The 20,220-nt window shown below is 39.0% G+C and overlaps 1 pseudogene; it reads right to left on the minus strand.

The window, feature by feature from the left end:
- Positions 1–9,543: 9,543 nt before the first annotated feature.
- LOC145801701 (PRA1 family protein B3 pseudogene) lies at positions 9,544–10,585 on the minus strand (annotated as a pseudogene).
- Between the last annotated feature and the right edge of the window lie 9,635 nt (positions 10,586–20,220).

A 20,220-nucleotide genomic window follows, 5' to 3' on the forward strand; every position in this document is an offset into this window, starting at 1 on the left:
AACTAAAATTTTATATATAAAAAAAATTATCGGTTAATTATAACTCTTAGTATATAATTTTGATATCATATCGATCTTTGGTCATTCTATATGAAAATTGGATTCGATTAGATTGTGAATAATATCACTAAGAATTCAATTTAATTGTACCCCTCTAAATCAAAATCCTAACTTTGCCATTATACGTATCTCTTTCTCCTATGTGCGGAGGAGTCGTCCTTTATGCTTCGTCAAGTTGAGGCAAACAAGGATATTGTTGGCATTTGAATTCCATACCTCTTTCTCTTATATGCAGAGGGGTTGTCATTTATGCTTCGTCAAGCTGAGGCTAACAAGGATATTCATGGCATTTGAATTTGTCGGGAGTGCCCTCCTCTTAGTCATCTTTTGTTTGCCGATGATATACATATTAATTAGGGGGATTTGATCATAGCCCCCTCACTATCTAATTTCTCTTTCAAAAGGATAAGAATTATATAAGTACTTTCAAAACCCCCTGATATTTTAAAACTTGTTTCTTTTACTATATTACCCTCATATCTATCAGCTCTCCTATTAAGACATTTTCACTATGTATTTCAGAGTAAAATTTTACTCTGTATGAAAGTAAAATTTTACTATGAATGAGAGTAAAATTTTACACTCTGAAACTAAAAGTAAAATTTTACTCTGTATAAAAGTAAAATTTTATTCTGAAAAATAAGTAAACTGTAAGACTCTAAAGCTAAAAGTAAAATTTTACTCTGTATAAAAGTAAAATTTTACTCTGGATAAAAGTAAAATTTTACTCTAGTTCTGTCAAATGAAAAAAACAGAGCAATAGAACCAGAGTAAAATTTTACTCTGGTTCTATCAAATGAAATTTGATGTTTACTCTGAAAAATTGATGGAACTTTGAGCTTTGAGCTTTGAATCAGGCCTATAATCCTTGAATCAATCGATGTTTACTTTGAAAAACATTGAATCATGCCTATAATCCTTGAATCAGGCCTATAATCTGAAAATTTTAGAGAAATCTCAATTTTTCATACTACGGTTCTTCAGATTTTACAGATTTTTCAGATTTTTAAAACTTTGAGCTTTCAAAAATCTATATATTCGAATTCAAATCTCAAAACACACAAACACACACATATATATATATATATATTACAGATCGGAATATGTAGATATATATATATATATATATATTCGAATTCAAATCTCAAAACACACACACACACACACACACACACATATATATATATATATATATATGTATCAGCGCGATTTGCAAGTTCTCCACAGCTCCAGCCATGGAGGAAGCTAGGATTAGAAGAGAGAGACGAGATAGAAGATGAACAGTTGAAGGAGAGTTGAAGGAGGAGAGTTGAGAAGATACAGAGAGAGATCGTCGGAGCTTAGGAATGACACAGCTCCGGCCATGGAGGAAGCTAGGGTTAGAAGTGAGAGACGAGAGAGAAGATAAATTTTGTATCTGGATTGTGTATATGTGAGGGTATAATAGTCTGATAAAATATTTAAATAATAAATTTTGTCCTTTATACAAGATTTTATAATTATGAGGGGGTTTAGAAAGTATAATTTTTTTCTTAGTCCTTCTAACAATGAAAGGAAGGTAAAGGGGGTTTATAGCCAAATTTTCCTATTAATTATATATAATAATAATGGGTCAAAGTCAGTCTCATAATGGTTCAATTTCATCGTGAAGTTGAGATCTTCAACTTTAATAAACTCGAACTCGATATAGCATGATTGTGGGCTCGTTGGGAAATTTTTTTTAATGATTTTTTAACTTTTGAATTTTTTTAGCTCGTTAAGAACTTGGCTTTATTACACACGTTGCCCAAGTTATGACTTCAGGGTTTAGTTATGAGTTAATTATGAATCATGAGTTATAATCTATTGTGGTCTTATTGTGGTGTTGATTAATGATTCTAGGTAAGAAACATGAAAATTTTGTTTGGTCGGATAAGATTTGTTGTTTTGGTTATAATAGGAATTTTTTATGAAGCAATAAAAATTAATGTGTTTAGAATAATTATTTTTAAAAAATAATTGATTAATGTGCATGATATGACATTTTGATAATAAAATTGATTTTTTTTTGCGACTATTCTAACCAAAAATTTGGATGCAAAATAGGACTTGAATTTTTATGGATATAAAAGCACATTGTTTGGCTTTGATTAATTTTCTAAACGAATTTTTTATTTTTCGTATTCTTTTATTTTTAATGAATTTTTCTAATATTTTAACTAAATTTTTTTACTTTCTCGACGGACATAACTTAGATGCACTGGGAAATTTTTTTTAAGTTATTTGATATTAAGATTTTATAAGATAAATGACATATAATATTTTCATAGTTAGGGTCCCTTAACATTTTTACTGAGAAATTTTGATTCGGAGAAATTTCAGCGCAGAGAAATTTCAATTTAGAGATATTTCAAAACACAGAGAAATTTCTATGGTTTGAAATTTCTTTGGTTCGAAATTCCTTTGATTTGCTCACAAATTTTTATGTGTTTTGCTCACAATATTCTTTGTGTAGAAATGATCACTTACCAAGAGAAATACATGCTCGAGCAACTATATTGACATATGCATGAACGAAGGCTTTGGCATCGGTTTCATCAATGTCACCCATTTCATCTCTGAGCCTTTTAACACCATTTTGGATAATTTTAGAGAAATTTTAGCACAAATAAATTTTAAACATTTAAGACAAATTTCTCTGTAAAAAGAAATTCACAAAAATTTTAGAGATATAGAATTTCGTTGAAAATTTGATTTTCACTAGACACATTACACTCCCTTGAGATATAAAATTTCTTTGACATGTTGATTTTCTTTGGTCATCACATTGTAGACGTCCCCGAACGCCCCGGGGAGAGACCCCCCCCCAATTTTGTTCATTGGGCTCACTACAGTTCAGGACTCAATGTCACGGTCCTGTATCTAATCTCGCAGAGTGCAATGCAAGACCGATGAAATCATCAAAGAGTCCAAAATTCGGCAAATCAATTTTGAAAACAGATTTTTTGAAAGAAGTGCCAAACATGGACTGCTTTGCCAGATACAGAGTTGCCACCTAAATATTTTATTTGGGAAATTTAGGAAACCCTGGCTCGTTGCCTAAGGCCACGTGTCCGTCATCACCAAAGCTGCCTCGGCTCGGGAACTTGGGTACGATTGGGGAAGGTCACTTCGTGAGCACCCCCGCTCGCCCGATCAAAGATCGGCCTCTACTAACCATGATATCTAGTTTTGAAAACATTATGTGTTCTTAATCTGGTTATTAGCCTAGATTTACTATGTGATGCGCACAGCATACAAGTATAGACTGGATCGCCTGAATTGGAACAAAACATTTCATGTTTGTTTATTTTGAAAATGGTTTGATGGTGCTACCCGCAAGTAGGCTAAGACGTGGATTTGCCATCCTCGGGTGGGCTTAGAAAACATGATTTTGCCGCTATCTAGTGGGCTTAAAACTCACAATTAATGAATTGTTCCAATTCAAATAACCCAACCTTCACCCACAGACATTCAGGCAGTTATATCATATAAGCACATAGCCTCATGGTAAGCATGCTATCATGGCAGTCACTCACACACATGCAAGGATACTAAAGCATAAACACTTACGGAGTACTCCAAGCCAAAACAAAAGCTATGTTAGAAATCTATGCATGATCCTAACTATATAGAAATGCCTAATGCAACACATGCAAAATGCAACTAAGATAGGCTCGGCTATTCTAAAGATAGCATATGAAATGCTACAACTAACAAGTATTCAACTTGGAATTGAAATACAATGCAGTTAGTATGATGCGCTGAGCCCGGTGCATGCAAGACAGATGAATGAATGCAAACATGCTATCATACTGTATGATAATTGAAACATACCCTAAATTAACTATCATAAGCTGGTAAATAAAAGGGAGAAAGACGTGGGGTTGTGAGACATACATCACACGCACGCACACTTATTACAATTGTGCTCTCGCTTGAAGGGTCCGAATAAATAATTACAATTCGAATGAATAATTAAATATTACAAAACCCTAATTAATTAACAAATTAACTAGGAAAGCAAATAAACTAGTATGCAAATTCGTGGACCGCCTCAGCTCTGTTCCGAATGATGAAAGATGCATGCTCGAGTTGCCTTGCGCGGAAATCCATTGCGATGCCCCGATTCGCCTTTGTTTACACTTAATCTCAGAATACTGTGCGAAGCTCCAGAAGGCTGTTGATTTCTGATTTGCTGCAACAGAGAGCAAGAAAGGGGCATGGCAAAGTATTTTCACATATGTACGCATGACTACTCTTCAGGGAGTGTAGTTCTCGATCCTCGTGCCACCAATCACGCATCTCGATGCATGATGGCCGAGGAGTCGAATTGCACGACTCGATGTGGAATGAATGCACATATAAACACAACAAGACCTAAACTCCATCATGGGTAATCCGGAGTGTCGGCGACCGGGAATTAAGACACGTTCCGTCACTCGGAGTACTAAACGTCCCTCGTTTTCCGTGCTTGGGCTAACTCCTATACCAAACACAATGCAAATGAGATGGCATACACAATGCGACTAACATACAACCTAGCATATGCAATGCTATGAAATGGCATACACAATGCTCGATGTAACATGACATACACAATGCTCTAACATGCAACCTAGCATACGCAATACTATGAAATGGCATACATAATGCATGATGGACTTACACCAACATGAGTGGACCTCAGCCACGCTCACATCAGTGGCCATTAGATGAAAATGAGACAACAAAAATGTGTGCACACATGTACGAATACCAAGGACCGAACCTAAGGCATGGAATGCCACTCTACCAAAGCATGGCAAGGATGGAGCATGACATGGAATAGCATAAATTACAGCTCTAAAATAGCATGAAATATGGTCCCGAAACATGCAAATATGGCACACAATGCAAGCTAGGGGGCCCGGGTATCGAAACTAGTGAAGTGCGTTACACTAGAGGTACCCAAAGCAATGCACCAAAGGCAAAACCAATCCCGAATAGACCCTAGGCAGGTCTGAAACAGTGGGCAAATGGCCTAAAATGGTGGCTCAACATGCAAGAAAATGGAGCTCATTCAATGGTCCGAAAACAAGGCATTCAAGCCCGACTCTCAAGTACACTTAAAGAGATGAAAACATGGAAATATGGCATTCATATAGGCTCTGAAATGTGATGTAAAATGGCCTCAAAACATGAACACACCTCAGCACATGCATGCAATGGACCTCAAATCTCAAAGTTAAGCATGGATATTGAACTACAAGCATGCAAAACAAACATCATTCAATCATGAGACCCAAAAACAGAGCTAGGGCAGTCCAAAATAAGCACAATATCATTTTATGACATGGCCAAAAAGTGCTAAAATCAAGGGCCCACAAAGCATGAAAAGAAAGCTAGTGAACCATGAGTTGTTCCACAACTATATAAAGCATATGAAAGCTCATTAAACCGGCCAAAAAAAGATGTATACCATGCCAAAATATGCCCAAATAACCACTGAAACTCAGTCAATGCATGCAAAAATGATGAGCTCCTTTGGAAGGCCATGCAAGGGGTTACTCTACACCTATATGATGGACACATAAAAATTCAAAACCACCTTTGGAAATGAGTTATGACAACCTTAAAACTCACCAAATAGGCCCTGGAATTGGTCTAGGAAGCATGCAATGAAAGGTCCCTTTGAAAGGCCTTGAATAGGGTTGCTCTACACATGCATCATAGACATAAAATATGGCAAAATGGGCTCTGGATAGAGCTAATGCAGACCATAAAACTCACAAAATAAGTCCTAGAATGTGACTTCACAACATGCAAAATGGAGCTCCTTTGGAAGGCCAACAAAGCTAGTAAAGAGAATGAGGGGTGAGAGGGTTACCACTCTATGATTTTGGAGCTCAAAGACACATCAAAGCCACTAAAAATCTACTGTATTTCAGTGGCTAAGATGCCAAAACAAGGCCAATGCAAATGCCCAAATGCATAGCTCAAAGCATGAGGAAATGAAGCATGCAAGGAAGAAGATGACTCCAAACAGAAAAGTGACCTCAATGAAACTTAAAGAGGAGGTCAAAACAAGACTTTCTTAAGTTTATGTCGAAGTCCAAAAATGCTCACAAATAGGGCTAAACTATGGAGCAAAACAATGTCAAAATAGGAGAAATGGAGACTTACCCTCGTAGCACAGCAATGCAGCAACTTCTGGACCAAGAAAGTGAGCCTTCAACCTCTGAAAATGAGTTCCAAGGTGCTGGAATGGATGGTGGAGGTGTTAGGCTTAGAGGTGTAGTGTAAATGGCCAAGAAAAAGGGTGTTTTGAGCTTGGAATGGAGAGTTATGGAGGGGAGTATGCAATGCTCCAGCCAAATCTTTTCTAACCCTTGCAAATGGAGAGGAGGGTTCGTTTTTATAGAGGAAGAGAGCCAAGGCTTCTTGAAAAAGCCTCCAGAAAGGGTCAAAGCTTCTCAAAGAAGCTTAAGCAAAAGGGTCAAAGCTTCTCAAAGAAGCTTAAGCAAAAGGTTCAAGCTTCTTAGAGAAGCTAGAGCAAAAGGTTCAAGCTTCCTCAAGAAGCTAAAATAAAGGTTCAAAAGGTTCAAGCTTCCTCAAGAAGCTAAAACCGAGGGTTCAGCCAGCAAAAAAAAAAAAAAATCGGCCAACAAAGATGGCCGACCGACCGACCGTCAATGGTGCTGACCGACCGTCCGTCAATGGTGCCGACCGACCGACCATCATTGGTGCCGATTGACCGACCGTCAAAGGTGCCGACCGACCGTCCATCAAAGGTGCCGACCGACCGCCCATCAAAGGTGCCGATCGACAGCCCCTTAATGGTGCCGACCGACCGACCATCAATGGTGCCGACCGACCGACCGTCAAAGGTGCCGACTGACCGTCCATCAAAGGTGCTGACCGACCGTCCATCAATGGTGCCAACCGATCGTCCATCAATGGTGCCGACCGACCGACCGTCCATAGTGCCGACCGACTGACCGTCCATGGCCGGTGGCAAGAAACCAGGGCCGGTGGCCTTAAGCCATGGCCGGTGGGTTTAGGGAATGGTAGACAAGCCACTCTCTACCCTCCAAAGCAAAAACCAACAAGTGTTTGGTCCAACCAAGCACAAAACAAACAAGTTAAGAGATCCTGAGGCAGGGCGCTTGGCCGAGGCCTCCGGAAACTCAAAACGAATGAACACGGATGATTATCGAGTGTTCAAACGATGACGTCCAAGTCTTGAGAACGGTCAAAAATGAGGTGTCTACACACATACTTACTACTCTCTTGTGCATTTGAATTTCACTAACCACATTACAATTCCCTTGACATACGAAATTTCTCCAAGTCTGTGTTCATGTGTGTGTGGAATTTTGCTGGTCACCTATTATTTTCATGTTGAAAAATTTAAAAATCACATAAAAGCATATAAAAACACAGAGAAATACATAAAATTAAAATAATATCAAAATTTAGCAATTGAACACATTTATAACAACATTTTCAAAAACCTAATAAGATAGAAAAACAAGAAAGTAACAAGAACATAAAAAAAAACTAGAATGGGGACCACTTTTGTACATCTAATGTTGAAGGAGAAGAAGGTGGGTCTCAAGCAAAGAAGAATGTGGGTCCAAGGAAAATCACCGGCAAAACCTTTGAAACAAACAATTCATGTAAACACCATATATATATATATAAGGTTGCGAAAAATATTGCATAATCTATTAAAATTGTATTGATCTGCATCAATCTACATCACTTTAACTACTAATCGCGATTTGAATTTTAAAATTTATAATCCGCCTTCCAAATCGCTCCGCTCCACTATAGTTAATATATATATGTTTTAACATTCAATGAAATATCAAAGTAAAAATGAAGGTGAGAGAGATTTAAGATATGAAATTTATTACAAATTAGTAGTTATATATATGAAACATATTATGTAAATTATTGTGTTATATATATAAAAAAATATTATACAAATTAATGTTATATATTATGTAAATGTATGATAATTAGTTAGAATATTCTTCAATCCGCCAATCTGCCAAAAATCGCCCAGACCGCAATTTGTCAATTTGTCAATCCGCCATTTGGTTTATAATTTTACTCTCAAACTGCCTGAACTGCACCACGCACACCCCCTATATATACATATATATATATATAGAGGGAGAGAGAGATAGAGGGGTTTTTTAGAGTGACAAGCGGTGATCACACACTTACTACTGTCTGATGTTGTTATTTCCGGCGATGATGACAAAGCCAACGATAGTGAATCTGACAACGGTAATGCTTTGAAACATCATTCCAATGCAGCAATGGTGGTTACATGACAAAGATAGTTGTGTCTTCGAAGTGGAATTATCGTCGACTTTGCGATTCCATTGGGGAGAGAGAGAGAGAGAGAACCAGGGTGTCGAGATCATCGAAGATAGGAAGTCAAAGTCGTTGGAGAGAAAGGGTCTTAGGCTACAAAAAATAAATAAATAAGTAAAAATTGTAAACCTCTCCTATTACCAAAAGTTGAAGAGGGATGTTAGGCTAATTTTGCCCAAAACGTAAACTATTTTTGAAAAAACTATTTAAAAAATTCAATAAATACACAAGAATACAAAAATATGCTAAAATTTTATGAATATATATATATATATTTATATTTTATGAATTTTTTACAATTTTTTTCATAAATATTATATTGTTTAAGTGTATCTATCTAGGTTAGATATATCTAAAAAAAAATAATAAAATATTACTGACTAAAGCAAAAAATATATATATAAAATAAAAAAATTCAATTTTTTAAAAAGTTATCTCAATTTTCTAAATCCAAACAAGATGAATAGTATTGTTCCATTTATGAAAGGGTGTTCCATTTATGAAAGGGTAATTGAAATTTTGCAAATGTCAACAACTATTTTGGTGGTTTTTGATAAGTTTGTGTGTTGGATTTTTTTTGATTTTTTTCACTAAAAGACAAATTTTTTGCAAAACAACAAAAAAATAAATCCAAACAAAATATCATATCGAACCCCATAATCATTTTATTTTTTCTTTCACAAACATCACATCCAATCACAAAAAAAATCAACTATCTTCCCAAACACTAAAAATTTTTCTCCAATAATATCCTACAACTAAAAAACCCTACATAAAAACCCACTTTCCAAACACCCACTTTGTTGAATCAAATTCTTTGTTTGACATTGTTTCAATAAATGCGTCATATTATTTTTTTATTTTTTATATATATTTTTATAAAAAATTAAAAAATATATTTATTCAAATCACCTCTAATGACTTATTATTTATTCACACCAATTAATTTATTAATATATATTATAATATTATAATTTTAAAATTATAAATTTCACTTATTACATTACAAAGATTTAAAACAAATAAAATAAAATAATACTATATTATATTATAACTTTATTCCTTGAATATAGAGCGTCACATGAAAAGAAAAAAAATAAAAAAAGGGCAATGACGAATTTTATCTTCATCATTTTCCGTTCTTGGTATACAAGGATAGCAAATCAGCTGCTATTCTACTTCATGCTCGAATAAACAAGAACACACACAAAAAAAAAAAAAAAATCAGCAATATCATTTTATAAAATTCCTGGAACGAAATTTCAAAATTTGTATGAAACCAAAAAACAAAATACTGTCAAGCAATTGGTGCTTTCAGATTAGTTCAAATGAACTAAAATATAAAATAAATAAATAAAACTTTGTGTGATCTGATCATTAGATTGTCGGCCGTCAAACGGAGGGTGCTGCGAGGACAGCAGCAGAAGATGCGGCCCCACCAATGAACGAGAAGAGTCCAGATCCAAGAGGCTCTTGATCATCAAGAAACAAGTCCTCAGGAACCCTGAATGCGCCATGAACACACACGATCCCTAACCCAACCAATGTTGCCTATAATAGTAGCGATCCGACGCTGGTGAGGAAGATCACCACTACGGTGACCAAGATCAGGACTCCTAGGGTTTCACGATCCGAGAACAAACGGCCGAAGATTGTGACGGGCTGATCGGACGGACGAAAGAGGTAGAGGAAAAGCCAGGCGGCGAGGAGAGAGATGAGCGTGAGGAGAGAGAAAGGATGTAAGAGGAGAGAGAGGGCGAGTACGGCAGCGAGTAGGGTGAGGTAGTTGACGCAGAAGTAGGAGATGTTATTGCGAACGCGGGAGGCAGTGTCGGAGATCGTGTCGGGGGGGCAGAAGGCGGAGCGGTCGGCGAGTTCAAACCAGGGGCGGCGGTGAGCCAAGGTGCGGTGGAAGGAGTCGGAGAGACACGCGATGAACTGCGTAAGGCCGGTGTGGCGAACAACGACGCAGCGGCAACAGTGGATCGAGGGTTCGAGATTGGGAGCGGTGAAGGAGAGGACATTAATGAAATTAGGTGAAAAATGTAGGGGTATTTTGGGAAATAGAGAGTTTGTTGGGAGTTTAGCAAGAATTTTAGCTGAAAGCGACGGGAAAGAAAGAGAATTGGAGTGGATGATTTTTTTGACTTTGGGATTGAGGAGAGACAGAGAGAGAGAGATATTTAAGAGTGCTGGGGGTTTATATGGTATGGTGTAGAGCAGGGGTTTTATTGTGAGTTTTCGACGTCGTAAACCGTTCATGTTTAAATGAACGGTGGTGATTGAGGTTGTAGGTTATATTGACTTGCTGTATCAGTTACGTTACGTGGAAAGGGGACGAAACTGATGGAGAGGGAATGTGAGGTGAAGCTACGTCAAATAATGCAGTTTTGCAGATAAAGCAAAGGCCCGTTTGTTTGGAGAGTTAGGGGGGAATTGAGATTGGTAGTGAGGTGAAACCCATTAATATTGTGTTTATTTTGAGAGGTGAGGAGGGGATTGATAGTGAGCTCCAGATTAGGATGGTCCTCCCCAAGGAGATTCGGATGGCCCCCTAAGACTTGGTATTAGAAAAATAGTCCGACAAATTAGAAATTTTTTATTTTATTTTTTACATGTCGGGTATTTTTTTTTTAACATTAATATTTAATTTTTTGTATTTTTTGTCAAGTAAAAATCATTATTTTATTATTTTTATTTTTTTCTAAAATTTTTTTATTTTATTTTTATTTTTTAAATTTTTTTTACATGTTGAACATTTTTTTAAAAACATTAATGATTAATATTTTTGTAACGCCCTCAAAATAAACCCATAAAACATACAATATTAACATGCTTAGACATAGGAGAATGAAACATAATTACATTTCATCAGAGTATTTCTTACAAAAGACAGTACATGTAGACAACAAAAGTACATGCCCTATAGGTTTACAACTTTCCAAGTCAACACTTGGTTACAAAAAAGAGAGTACTAACTCCACACAAAATAAGCCATTGGCTTGATATATATGTATTACAACAAGACAACAAAAAGAGTCTGGCAGCCTCAAGCCTCCCACGCTACGTCCTTGGAGGTGGCCTAACACCTGCACCTGAAAATGATGTCCCTTATAGGGTGAGCCAATGCCCAATAAAGATATGCTAAACATAATATGAGCAAAAACTAAAACATTGGCATTTGATAAATGTTTAATCCACATAAATCAATTCATAATCCATTTCAGTTTCATGACAAACATGTCCATGTTTTATTCCATTTTCCATCACTTATCCAATTCTCAATTTATGAATAAGGCTCAGAACCTGGCCAATAATTTAATGAGACTATAACTCATATCAACAGTGCTTCCATAATTCACAATAGATATACATGTTTGTTGTATCAATAACACATAAAACACTTCCATACTTCATAGATGATACACAGATTTGCTGTATCAATACTTCAATAGATACACATAATTGCTGTATCAACACTTCAAAAGATACACATAATTGTTGTATCAATGGAGTCCATCCCCTATCTCCTCCCAAATAAAATCCGGTTTAGGGGTCCATCCCCCATCTTTCCCTAAACCGTGGAGTACATCCATTATCTCTTCCCACACAACACAATGTATATAAACACATATCATATACACAATCAATCAACACATAAATTCAATGTATTGTTCCCATTGTCATATTCGATGACATATTCAATTGATTAGTTTTAGCTCGCCTAATCATCATGCATTGTCTACAACAATCAAGACTATCCTCCACCGATAGCCCAAAGTAATTATTACAGATAATAATTACATCCAACAGATAAGCTATCAACAATTTCCAAGGTGAGTGATTAATAATTCCAACTCCACCATCCTATCTCATAATGAGCCAATTACATTATTCCCAACTTAATTTCATATTTCCATAGTAATTGTCATTAGTTATACTAATGACCCCAATATACCAAAACGTGGCATTTTCCCCATTTTTCTCAATATTGACCCAAAGGTCCAAATATTATCAACAACATCAATAAATTCTATTTCAAACCCAAAACACATATGTATGAGTCAAATGAACAAAACCCCTCTTTTCAACATTATACATCTCAAACCCTAACTTCCCAAATCAAACCATTTATACAAAAAGCTCAACATCTATGTTAAAGCTCATAAAGATGAGTAGGAATCCCTACCCCAAGAGATGAAACTCAAATGAGATGATGAAGAAATCTCGAAATGCTCCAAAACCCAAGATTTTTGGATTGATAGGAAGCCCAAGCCAAGCTCTACACTCTTTGCAAAGACACTTAGGGAGTAGATCACTCAAGCTAGATTAATATCTAGAGAGAAGGTATATTCTAAAGAGAGGAGCTCTCAAAAGATGGTTTAGAAAAGTAAGAGAGAGAAGGGAGATGTGAAAAGTGATTCAAAATCACCCAGCTGCCATCTAATATACGACTAGTCCGCTCGAGCAGAGAATAGGACACTCGAGCGTCAAACACAAAAACTGGACCCGCTCGAGCACAAAAATACCCGCTCGAGCACCAAGTCACAAAAACAAAATACACCCGCTCGAGCGCAAAGGAAAGCCCGCTCGAGCGTAGATTACCACCTTCTAGTACTTTTACAGACAATGAACACCTGCTCGAGCGCCAAGAGGCCCGCTCGAGCGTAAGGAACTCCGCTCGAGCGTGAAAAACAACCCTGCAGTACTTTTGCAGAGGAACAAAGTGCTGGAAGTGTGAAAACTCCGCTCGAGCGCAAATGGACCCGCTGGAGCGGATCACCAAAAATCTGGGCAACAAGAATTGGGACAAAAGCTCAACCAACTTGTTCGAAACACGCCCAACACATCCTAAGACTTAAATATATGGAATTAAAGGATGATAACAAGATATATACAACAACCAACTCCACGGAACCTAAGTCCGGAATACAACAATCAAGAGAGGAAGAACCAGGGTCGCTATAACCTTCCCCCCTTAAGGAATTTTGTCCCCGAAATTAAGTACAAGTTTTTCAAAAATATGATTTCTCAATTACCCACATTATTACAATGCAAAATTCAACAACTCGACCCATTACCGGTCATTCCATCTCTATTTAAGAGGCAACTTCTACATAATCTCCAACATGCATTATCAACAAGCATCTCAAAACATATTCAATGCCAACAATACATTTGCATTTCTAAAACATCATTAACATATACAGTGCTAAAATAAACTTCCATTTCAAGGCAAGTTCCACAATACTTCCGCAAATCAAAACATTTACAATGTTTTACAACTTAAGACATATTCCATGCTCTTAAAGTTTATCAATATTACAAAATTCCCATTACATGGTTAAACATTAACAAATAAGTCTGGATATTTTTCACGGACATCTAACTCACGTTCCCAAGTGGCTTCTTCCACTCCGTGATGTTTCTACAAAATTTTCACCAAGGAAATGGTCTTGCCTCACAAGACTTGATCCCACCTATCCAAGACCCGAACCGGTCTCTCCTCATACGAGATATCCTCGCCAACCTCTAAGTCGGTCCAATCCAACACATGGGACGGGTCTGGCTCGTACTTCCGAAGCATACTAATACGAAACACGTCATGCACCTCGGACAACTGCGGCGGTAAAGCTAAACGGTATGCAACCTCCCCAATCTTCTCAAGGATCTCAAAGGGACCGATAAACCAAGGGGACAACTTCACACTCTTCCCAAACCTCATCAAACCCTGCCTAGGTGATATTTTCAGAAAAACATGATCACCCGTCTCAAATGCCAAAGGCCTCCTCCTACGGTTGGCATAACTCTTTTAGCGACTTTGGGCTGTCACAAGCCTCCTACGAATAAGCTCAACCTTTTCCGTCGTTTCCTTCACCAACTCCGGGCCCAACAAAGGTGCATCACCTACCTCGGCCTAACAAATTGGAGACCTACGTGGTCGGCCATACAAGGGCTCGAACGGTGCCATACCGATGCTCGATTAAAAACTGTTGTTGTAGGCAAACTCCACCAAGGGCAAGTGCCTCTCCCACATCCCACTAAAGTCAAGGACACAACCTCGAAGCATATCCTCAAGGATCTGAATAGTACCCTCGGACTGCCCGTCAGTCTGAGGATGATACGCTGTGCTAAAGGTTAACTTTGTGCCCAAGGCACTCTACAAACTCTGTCACAACCTAGCAGTAAAACGTGGATCTCTATTAGAGACGATCGACACTGGGACCCCGTGCAACCTCACTATGTCCCGAATATACAAGTCGGCAAAATGATCTACCGAATCTCTTATGCGCATAGGGATAAAGTGCGCCAACTTAGTCAACCGGTCCACAACCATCCAAATAGTATCACTACCCCGTTGAGTCCTTGAAAGACCTACAACGAAGTCCATAGTGACATGCTCCCACTTCCACTTGGCAATAGGCAAAGGTTGTAACAAACTCGCTGACCTCTGATGTTCGGCCTTCACTTGCTGACAAGTCAGACACTTAGACACAAACATTGCCACATCCTTCTTCATACCCCGTCACCAAAATTGACGACCCAAATCACGATACATCTTAGTGCCTCCTAGATGCACCGCAAGGCGTGAATAGTGAAACTCTCGGAGTACCTCCTCTTGGAAAGACTCCAGCACAAACAAACGGTCTCAGTATCTCACACTCAAGTCGGGATACACTGTCAAACCCTTCTCAACCTTCCCACTAGAGATCTTCTTTCGGAGGGATTCTACCTCAAGGTCACCTCTCTGTGCCTTTAACACTCGAGTCACAAGTGTATATTGCGCAACAACAGAAAACAAGGCTGCAGCCTCAACAGATTCGCCTAGAAGCAAGTCAAACTTGCCAAGTGCGCCCAACATCTCCCACTCCCGGATGGCTATACAAGCTACATCACTAATGGATTTCCTACTAAGAGCATCGACCACAACATTGGCCTTACCTGGGTGATAGTGCAACTCGAAATTGTAGTCCTCAATGAACTCCATCCACCTTTTCTACCTCAAATTCAAGTCTCTCTGTGTAAACAGGTACTTCAAACTCTTATGGTCTGAGAACACCTCGAACCTCTCACCGTAAAGGTAGTGCCTCCAAATCTTCAAGGCAAAGATCACTGCTGCTAATTCTAGGTCATGGGTAGGGTAATTCCTCTCGTGTATTTTCAACTGACGTGAGCCATAGGCTACCACTTTCCTCTCTTGCATCAACACACACCCCAAACCCTCTCGTGAGGCATCACAGTAAACCGCATAACCCAAACCTCTCTCTGGGATAATCAAAACCGGAGTGGTGGTCAATCTAACTTTTAACTCTTGGAACGACTTTTCACAAGTCTCACTACATACAAATTTGACCTCTTTCCGCGTCAATCTAGTCAACGGCGAAGCTAGTCTGGAGAAATCCTTCACAAACCGACAGTAATACCCAGCTAATCCCAGAAAACTGCGGATCTCGAAAATACTCTTAGGCTGTGCCCAATCCTACACTGCCTCAATCTTGGATGTATCAACAGACACCCCTTCTCCAAAGACTACATGGCCTAAGAACTTAACCTCTCTTAGCCAGAACTCACACTTCCCAAACTTGGCATACAACCTATGGGCTCTAAGCAACTCAAGCACCACTCTCAAGTGTTCCTTGTGCTCCTCCTCAGCCGGTGAGTAAATCAGAATGTCGTCTACGAAAACAACTACGAAATGATCTAAGAATTCCCGGAAGATCCGGTTCATCAAATCCATAAATACTCCTGGTGCATTGGTGAGCCCAAATGGCATCAAAAGAAACTCATAGTGGCCACACCGCGTACGGAATGCCGTCTTCGGAATATCCTCCTCCCTGACCCTCAACTAATGGTAACCCGATCTCAAGTCTATCTTAGAGAAACAATGAGACCCTTTCAACTGGTCAAACAAATCATCTATATGGGGCATAGGGTACTTATTTTTTAACCGTGGCCTGATTCAATTTTCGGTAGTCAATACAAAGCCTCAAGGCACCATCTTTCTTTTTAGCAAAGAGGGCCGGTGCTCCCCACAGCGATACACTAGGGTGAATAAACCCCTTATCTAGCAATTCCTGGAGCTGAATCTTCAGCTCACTCAACTCGACTGGGGAAAAATAATAAGATGCCATAGAAATCAGCGTAGTGCCGGGCACTAAATCAATAGAGAACTCGATCTCTCGATGAGGTGGCAGACTAACAAGGTCCTCGGGAAAGACGTCTGAGTACTCACAAACCACTCTCGGCAATACAGTCTGGGTCTCATCACACTCACTACTCATACAGCTAGCGAGAAGACAGCAAAGCTCACTCCACCCTCGCGGATCATACACCAGTGGCAACACACTACCAACCCGATATCCCAAGAAATGGAAATAATCCCCGCTCAAAGTACATACTGTGACCCTCTGGCGATAACAATCAATAACAGCCCGGTATGACGATAGCCAATCCATACCCAAAATAACATCAAAACACGACATAGCCATAACTACAAAAGAAAATGGGAGCCGACGATTGGCGACCTCTATATCGCACCCTTTACACCCTTGTTTCAAAATCAATTCACCCCTAACAGGTGATACTACACAAATAGGAGATGCTAACTGTGCCAACTCCAATCCCAAAAACAGATGCAAATGCAGCAGATATAAAAGAATGAGATGCACCCATATCAATCAACACATTGGCAATCGAGTTGCAAAACAAAAAGGTATCTCTCACAACCGATGGAGCTGGTACTAAATCCTACGCGGTAACAGCATACACACGCCCTGTAGGCCCCTGATCTACTTGCTCACCCCTCGGAGCAAAAGACTGCTGCACAGACTGGAACGACGACGCTCCCTGATTAGCCCTCGAGGCCTGTACTGACTGTGCTGGCTGAAAACTCTACGTCTGTCTAGAACTAGACACACCCGATGTGGCATTCAACTGCGGGCAGAACCTCTTCAGGTGTCCCGCCTGACCACACTGATAACAAGACAGCGGCTGGCCTCTACCCTGACTTTGGCTTTGAGGTCGAGCTGAAGATGAAGCTGCTCTCTGACCTCCTCCTCTCTGCGGGCAAGATGGAGACTTGTGGCCCAGCTGACCACACTTGTAACAAGTAACGTCTCCCTGACTGCCTCTCCCAGAACCTGCACTCGGCATGGGAAAGGTCGATCTAACAAAAGCACCCTAGGACTGCAGAGGGTTAGAACCCTTCTGCCTCCTACCATCTTCCTAACCATCCTGACTCCTCTTGGAGCCTCTCTGTCTCTCCTCCTCCTCCTACATCATAATTTCCACATGGGCTGCAGCATCCACAAGACGTCCATAATCTCGGGTCATAGACCCTCTAACTCTCATCTTGAGCCCATGCCTCAACTTCCGCTCAAACTCAATACAACGGCGTTCCTCGGATGCCACAAACTCAGGTACAAACCTGGATAAACTAGTAAAAGCGGCCTCAAACTCGGCCACTGACAAACTCAGCTGCTTGAGCTGACAAAACTGGTCCCTCAGCTTCTCCCTGACAGTTGGAGACAAGAACTTCTCCTGGAAAGCATCTACAAAGGCCTCCCATGTCCCTCCAATAGGACCCCTCAAGAACTTCCACCATTGACCCACATTCCCGTTAAGCTGGAAAGATGCAAAGGTCACCTTCAAAGCCCCGTCCTTGATGCCAAGCATCTCAAATGTCTTCGTCATCTGTTCGAGCCATTCATCTGCTTTAAGTGGCTCTTTTGGATCACCCACAAACTCGTTCGGATTTGACCCGAATGACTTCTTCTTTAGAAAAGAAGGCCTTGTATCAATAACCTGGGCCTGAACTGGATTCTCAACTTTGAGAATACCCATGGATTCCCTCAAAGCTCCTACTATCTCGCGGGCTAAGGCACCCATAGCCTGCTGACTTGCTGGCTTGGCCACATTGGCCTGAGCAACACCCTCCTGCTGCGCCAGAACCTCATCCGGTATAGGCATCTCCTGCCTCCTAGGCCTACCACGCCTACCTCCACGTCCTCGTCCCAACATCCTAATAAAGGTAACGAAGAACATTAGCACATTCACAAATGTGCCGAAGTTATAACACTCGCGTCCTAATGCATTGGACAACTGTAATTCACTCCACGTAAGCACATAATCACATAAGCACTTATGAATTTCATTTCCGGATAATGATAGTCCCATGGCGTTACTAAAGTTCTAGTTAGAAACAGCATTGATCAAGTGCTTTTCCAACAAGACTCCCAGAAACCCAAGGATCCAATCAACATCCTGGAAATCAAATCCCATACCCAAGTAGTCACGTAAACATGTTATCACATAAGCATATAACACTACATCTAACTTTCTATCAAGCGAGACAAACCCATTGTGATACTAATCATTTCCCATGTACCCAAAGTATTCAAACCTGGTACGCTCTGATACCAAGTTGTAACGCCCTCAAAATAAACCTATAAAACATACAATATTAACATGCTTAGACATAAGAGAATGAAACATAATTACATTTCATCAGAGTATTTCTTACAAAAGACAGTACATGTTGACAACAAAAGTAAATGCCCTATAGGCTTACAACTTTCCAAGTCAACATTTGGATACAAAAAGGAGAGTACTAACTCTACACAAAATAAACCCTTGGCTTGATATACATGCATTACATCAAAACAACAAAAAGAGACTGGCAGCCTCAAGCCTCCCATGCTACGTCCTTGGAGGTGGCATAATACTTGCACCTGAAAATGATGTTCCTTATAGTGTAAGCCAACGCTCAGTAGAGATCTGCTAAACATAATATGAGCAAAAACTAAAACATTGGCATTTGATAAATGTTTAACCCACATAAATCAATTCATAATCCATTTCAGTTTCATGAAAAATATGTCCATGTTTCATTTCATTTTCCATCACTTATCCAGTTCTCAATTTGTGAATAAGGCTCAGAATTTGGCCAATAATTTAATGAGACTATAGCTCATATCAACAGTACTTCCATACTTCACAATAGATACACATGTTTGCTGTATCAATAACACATAAAATACTTCCATACTTCATAGATGATACACAGATTTGCTGTATCAATACTTCAATAGATACACATAATTACTGTATCAACACTTCAAAAGATACACATAATTTTTGTATCAATGGAGTCCATTCCCTATCTCCTCCCAAATAAAATCCGGTTTAGGGGTCCATCCCCCATCTTTTCCTAAACCGTGGAATAAATCCCCTATCTCCTCCTACACAACACAATGTATATAAACACATATCATATACACAATCAATTAACACATAAATTCGACGTATTGTTCCCATTGTCATATTCGATGACATATTCAATTGATTAGTTTTAGTTCGCCTAATCATCATGCATTGTCTACAACAATTAAGACTATCCTCCACAATAGCCCAAAGCAATTATTTCTAAACAGATAATAATTACATCCAACAGATAAACTATCAACAATTTCCAAGGTGAGTGATTAATAATTCCAACTCCACCATCCTATCTCATAATGAGCCAATTACATTATTCCCAACTCAATTTCATATGTCCATAGTAATTGTCATTAGTTATACTAATGACCAAAATATACCAAAACATGGCATTTTCCCTCTTTTTCTCAATATTGACCCAAAGGTCCAAATATTATCAACAACATCAATAAATTCTATTTCAAACCCAAAACACATATGTATGAGTCAAATGAACAAAACCCCTCTTTTCAACATTATACATCTCAAACCCTAACTTCCCAAATCAAACCATTT

The sequence above is a fragment of the Camellia sinensis genome, chromosome 10 (genome assembly GCF_055761805.1).
Source record: "Camellia sinensis isolate YWXY chromosome 10, ASM5576180v1, whole genome shotgun sequence".
NCBI lineage: Eukaryota > Viridiplantae > Streptophyta > Magnoliopsida > Ericales > Theaceae > Camellia > Camellia sinensis.